Here is a 6,000-nt window from a genome sequence, read left to right on the forward strand (position 1 = left end):
GGTTTTAAGGGAGAGAACACTGTAGCAACAAAGGGGGGCTTCGTGTTTTGCTGGTTCCTCCGCCAAGGTCATCTTCTTCTTCCAATGTTTCTCGTCGACGCCGGTCGTCGGCCGCCGGCTTCTGGCCTCCACTTCCTCTCCTTCTCTGGTCACCCCTCCTCTCCCTCTCCTCCTTACGATGCCGCCGCCGGAGAGACCGACCCCTGCCTCCTCATTCTCCTCGCGAAGCAGCCACTGGACGGTTCGCCGCCAGCCTCTCTCCTCCTCCTCTCCGATGCTACCACCACGAACACAAGAGGGGATTCGTTTTCTCTCCGCCGTGGGACATGCTGACGAGGCCGGGAAGGAATGCAGCAGCCACCGCTCACCTAGCCGAAATCGCCGAGGTTGTCAACGCAGCCGTGTTGCTGCCCCCCTCCTATGCCATTGCTTCCTCTCCCATTTAGGCACACTGCCCAGCCACCTCCTTCTCCACGCGCGCCCTTCCGGACGCCTCTGTTGCCTCCCTCCTGCACTAGCCGTGATAGCTCTCTCCCTCTGCTCCTATGTTTTTTTCTCTCTCAACCAAGCCGCGTCCAGCGGTTATTGGATCCGTAGCCGCCTCTGTGACCTCGTCAACGAACGCCACACACTGTAGCCCCCTTTGTTGACACCCACCACGTGCCGACAGCTCACAGATCGGCAATACATATGTTGGCTTGGCTCCTGTTCTGGTTTGAGGTCGTTGATGTGATCAGGTCTTTGTGTTGATATTGTGTTCCGACCTTCGTGTCGTTACCTCATTCCAGCTTTGTGTGTTGTTGTGTTTCGGTGCATGACCTGTTGTTATCCCGACCTGTGTGCCGATCTTATGTCCCGGTCTGTGTGCCGGTTTAATATTCTGGCCTGTGTGCCAATCTCACGTCCCGGCCTGCGTGCCGCTAGTACCTCCCGGTCTACGTGTCGGTGTTTTATCTCGACCTGCGGCTCGACTTCCAACTCCATGACGCATCCAGCTCCGCTTCATCAGATCCAGCCCTTTATCCTGATCGGGCATCATCTACTCTTCTGGGTCACAACAACTCGAGCATCGTCCCATCCGAGAGCGCCCCCCTGGGCCAGGGTATGTTTTCCGTCCATATTCTCTCTGCATTTCATTATTTTATGGCTTAGTTTAGTACTTATATATTCGTCAGATCTGCCTCAAGCCTCGGGTACCAGAGACCGGGGCGACCCGGTCGTTGGCTGCAAGTAGTGTTGACCAGAGGACTTCCGAAGACTTGGTCAACACGGGAGTCATCTCAGCACATCCCCCCCCCTCCGGGACGTCGCGACTCAGTCAACGTTCTCGCCACCTCACCTGGCGGTCCATCCGACTCAGCTTCCGGATGGTATCAAGCACATTAAAGATAACTGCCTTAAATTGAAAAATAAGGACAAGGGCAAGAATAAGAAACATGTCTAATCTAACAAGTACAAAACGCTAAAGGCAACGTGGGACGAAACGTCGTCCGAATCGAAAATTGAAGTCATCGTCGGACTTGCGTTAGTGGCAACTCATCAAGAAGATGAAAACGAAGCAAGCTCGTCCGAAATGAGCATCGAAAGCATCGATGACGGAGGAGCGATATCAGAAGAAAGCAGCAATTCAGGGGGAGTTACGGACAACAGAATCGACAAGGTAAGTCAGGTACGATCTTCGCCTCCCGATAAATTATTCAAGTTTGTTAAATTATTGTCAAAGGATTGCTGTAAGATAAAAAAAGAAAACCAAGAGTTAAAATTAATTCTAGTCAAATATTGTCCTTTAGAAGAATTTGACAAAATAAAATTGAAAAATGATAATTTACAAAAAGAAATAAAGAACTTGAAAAATTATACATGCTCATATAATACAAGTATTAGAAAATTTAATGGTCTAAATTGGTACCTTAATTATCACAAGGGACAAATTAGGAAAATTTCTCAGAAATATATTCCTAAAAGATTTTTAATCAACCCAGTTGCAAGGAACCTATATTGGATTCCAAAATCATTCTTGGATTAAAACTTTAAAGTTAGGGCTTTTAGAGAGTAGATTAAATGTTTGATTTCCTTAAGAGGATTGGTCTATAAAGTGGTTGTTGTTTCAATAACTAAGAAGACATAGTGTCTCGCCATAGTCTGAAAGTCAATTAATGAAATAAAATGTTTAATTAACTAACTGATAAAGCATGTAATTGTAATTAACGCTTTAAATAGTCACTCAATGTTTTTTTTACTTAGAATATTTTTTTTTACAAAACTTAAAGTTTCTAAAATTACTGTAAATTTTTTTTGTGATATCAAAATTATTTTCAAAGTTTTTAAAAAACTTGATAAGTTTTTCAAAATGTTAGAAAATTAGAGTTTTTTTTAACTAAAAACTGTCTTATTTTTTAAAAGTTATCCTTAGATTTTTTTTTTTGATATCCTATTTTTTATGTGATCAAAGGGGGAGAAGGGAAGATTAAGTTTAGGGGGAGGTAGCTTAACTTTTTTTTTATTTTTACACTTTATTGTAAAATTTATTTCTTTTACTTTATGTTGGTTTACCCTAACTTAACTTGGGTTACTCACATCAAAAAGGGAGAAATTGTTGGTACCTTAGGCAGTTTTGATATGATCAAATAAGTTAAATTAGGTTCTGTTGTGTTTAACCATGTGTCTAAGTGTGCAGGAACTTAGGAGCACAGGAAGTCGAGCGAAAGACGCAGCTAGCGAGAAGGAAGGCACGGGAGAGAGCCGACAGGCTTGGTGCGTCTGAGGGATGAGGTGCTGCGGAAGAGTACACTAGCGAACGAGAAGGGAGCGTATGGTGTTTCTGAAGGATGAGAAGCCGGAGCGGAAGATTGATCGAGGAGCAAAAGACGCAGTTGTCCGAGGGACGAAAAGCTGTGGAAGAGTAAGCTGGCGAACAAGAAGGAAGCAAGCAGCGATTCCGAGGGACGAGAAGCTGTGGAAGAGTAAGCTGGCGAACAAGAAGGAAGCAAGCAGCGATTCCGAGGGACGAGATGTAACGCCCCGGCTCGGGCGGGCCCCACCCGGACCGAACTGAGAACGCTACCTGAATTGCCTATCGGGTTGATGACTAGCTCCACAGACCACCGGAGGTCCTTTCAGCGTGCTTTGTCCTTACTCGCACGCACCCTGGAAAACATCCCAGGAGGTCACCCATCCTCCGATTTCTCCAAGCCAAGCACGCTTAACTTTGGAGTTCTTTGAGTTTTGGGCTTCCGAAAAGGAAGGTGCACCTTGGTGATATGGATAGTACCATCTAACCTTTTTTTTTTAAGCCATACTTAACTAGAATCTTAGAACCGGGGTATTACAATCACCCCCACTTAAAGACACAACGTCCTCGTTGTGTAACCACGAATCATACCACAGACAAATCCCAGAATCTCCCTCGCTAGGTGGTGCCCTAGGTGCTCCTACCACAGGCGCACTCACGGTCGCAAGGTCGCTCTGATACCATCTAACCTTTTTTTTTTTTAAGCCATACTTAACTAGAATCTTAGAACCGGGGTATTACACGAGAAGCCAGAGCGGAAATTTTCTCGAGAAGGCCGGAAGTTGGATTCCGGTGAGCCCTATTTCGAATGGCCGAAATCACTCAAGCATGCGGAGCCGGAGCGGAAGACCTGGACAGATGTGAGCGGAACCGGAGCAGGAGACCGGGACCAAAAATTAGCAAAAGCTGATTTTTAGCCATAGGACACCTAGAACCCAATTCTTAGCCAATTCGACGTGGCATTTGAACGTTGTGTCAGGGATAAAGTTTATCTCATTCCAGGTGTCTGGAACCCTTCCAGGCGCCCCGAGCAGGGCTATATAAGCACCATACTCCTAGAAGTTAACAAGAACAAGAATTACAAAGTAACAACACTTGTGCTTGAGTTTGTATGAGTTTAGGTTTCTGATTCTGTGCGTTCATTGCTGTAAGAGGCTTCTCTGTCCAGAGGAAAATTTTAGTGCGCGCTTTTTTATTTGGCTTGGATTAACAACCTCTTCGGTTGTAACCAAGTAAATCTGTTGAGCCTCGTCTTTTTAGTTTATTATTATTTCTATGTTTATGCAAGTGTTTAAATTAAGTTAAAAGTTCGAGAAAGATCTTTTTATTTTATCTTTATGTAGAGGTTATTTACCCCCTCTAGCCGACCACCCAGGATCTAACAAGAAGGTCTAACTATTACACCATTATTCAGATCAAACACTTCTAAAGTTATTGATAATAAAGCTAGAGTAAGAAAGTATACATTCTCTCATTATATACTAGTATTAATATTTTTTTAATGTATTTTTTTTTTAAGGTTTAGGGTTTAGACTGAAGTGATTTTTTTTAAAAATTAATACTAGATAGTCACGGATAGATGTGTGGATAACAAAACTCTTTATATATATACCTTACACACCCATCTATTATCATCACGTGATGTTAAATATTTTTTATTATTTTTATTTTCTTTATTCTAAACACTATACCTTAAATCTTAAAGCCTAAACACTATAGCTTAAATTATAAATTATAAACCTTAAACCTCATTAAAAAAAAAAAACTTAAATCCTAAAAAAATTTAACGCTATGTGCTCACACATCGACCATAGATAGATACGCAGTGTAACATATGTATATATTAATTCTGTTACCCTGCTCACTCAATCTCTTGACAATCCACGAATACCTAGTGTTATATATTTTTTAAAATTTTCACTTTTTTTAACTTCTAAACTTCAAATCTTAAAAAAATAAAAAAATAAGGTTAATAAAATTATATATATTTATTTCCCCTCAATTAGACACATTAGACAGAACAAAACTAGATTAGGTCTTACTTGATCCATTTGGTGCCAACTCATGAATTCCCTAAGCATAGCTGGTAGCCATGGTTTGAATATTGTTTTGGAAGTAAGCAAAGTTTGTTTTGTTTTGTTTTTCTTATTTTTGCATGCTTCACAAGACTCAAGAGATATGCATTATTACTTAAGCACGGACATCACAATTGTGCATAGTGCCAGCTGCCAGCTTATAACTCAGTCTCGCATTAGTTCACCAAAAGCAAGCTATAAACCGACTTCGCCCCGCAATAACGCGAAGGAAAACATTAAACACAATCTTAAAAAAGAAAAACAAAAATAAATAACCAGAAGACAGGCATGGTGGGAAATTAAGGGACCAAGGGAAGGTAAGAAAGTTGGTATGACCGAACTCACTAAGCTTTTGTTACCCGATAAAGCTCTCACTTTTTTCACTTAAAGCCCAAAGAAAAAGAAGACGACTTTAGTCTCCTCCTCTTTCATGGCTTCCGTCAATGCATTCTGCTACCTGCTGCGGCCTCCACTGGTTCAACTCAACCTAAGCGTGGTTCAAGAAAGTGACCTCCTGATAAAGTCGGTGAAAACAAAAACAAAAACAAAAAAGATCGCCGTGCCACGCTTCACGTATCGCTCCCCTTTTTCTCCTCCCTAAACTTCACCATGCGTTCATCCACTGTACTGTCTTATTTTGACAGTCGACTCTACGCACTATCGGGCAGTTCTCGGACGATCAATACAATACTAGGCCATTTAATGATCCACTTCCACCCGACTGTGTACATTTCTTTTTTATATTCTTGCGATGCATCGTATCAATTATGTTGCCTGCTGTTAGTTTAGTTCTCCATCTAATTAAACTGCCGAGCGATTTATTTATTGATTTATCATTTCTCTTCGAAGCCCACACAGCATGTGGCCGCCATGTGGGTGTTCCCTCGGAAGCAATCCCATCCGTCCATTTCCATCGAACAGCGTCTAGGGAAAAACGAACTTTTTCACACCGATTTCGGGAATGGAGTGGGGGAAGGGAAGGACGTGTTTAATTGGATGCGGGTCCGTTTACCTGCTCCCTGGCTTGGGACGGACGGCTGGTGACGAATCCTTTACTCCACATTCACACACACCTCTTTTGCTTTCGCCTGTACTCCCAACTTCCTCAGTGGCCGCTCCAATTAACGCAACCTC

Source organism: Zingiber officinale, chromosome 1A, assembly GCF_018446385.1.
Source record: "Zingiber officinale cultivar Zhangliang chromosome 1A, Zo_v1.1, whole genome shotgun sequence".
Classification (NCBI taxonomy): Eukaryota; Viridiplantae; Streptophyta; class Magnoliopsida; order Zingiberales; family Zingiberaceae; genus Zingiber; species Zingiber officinale.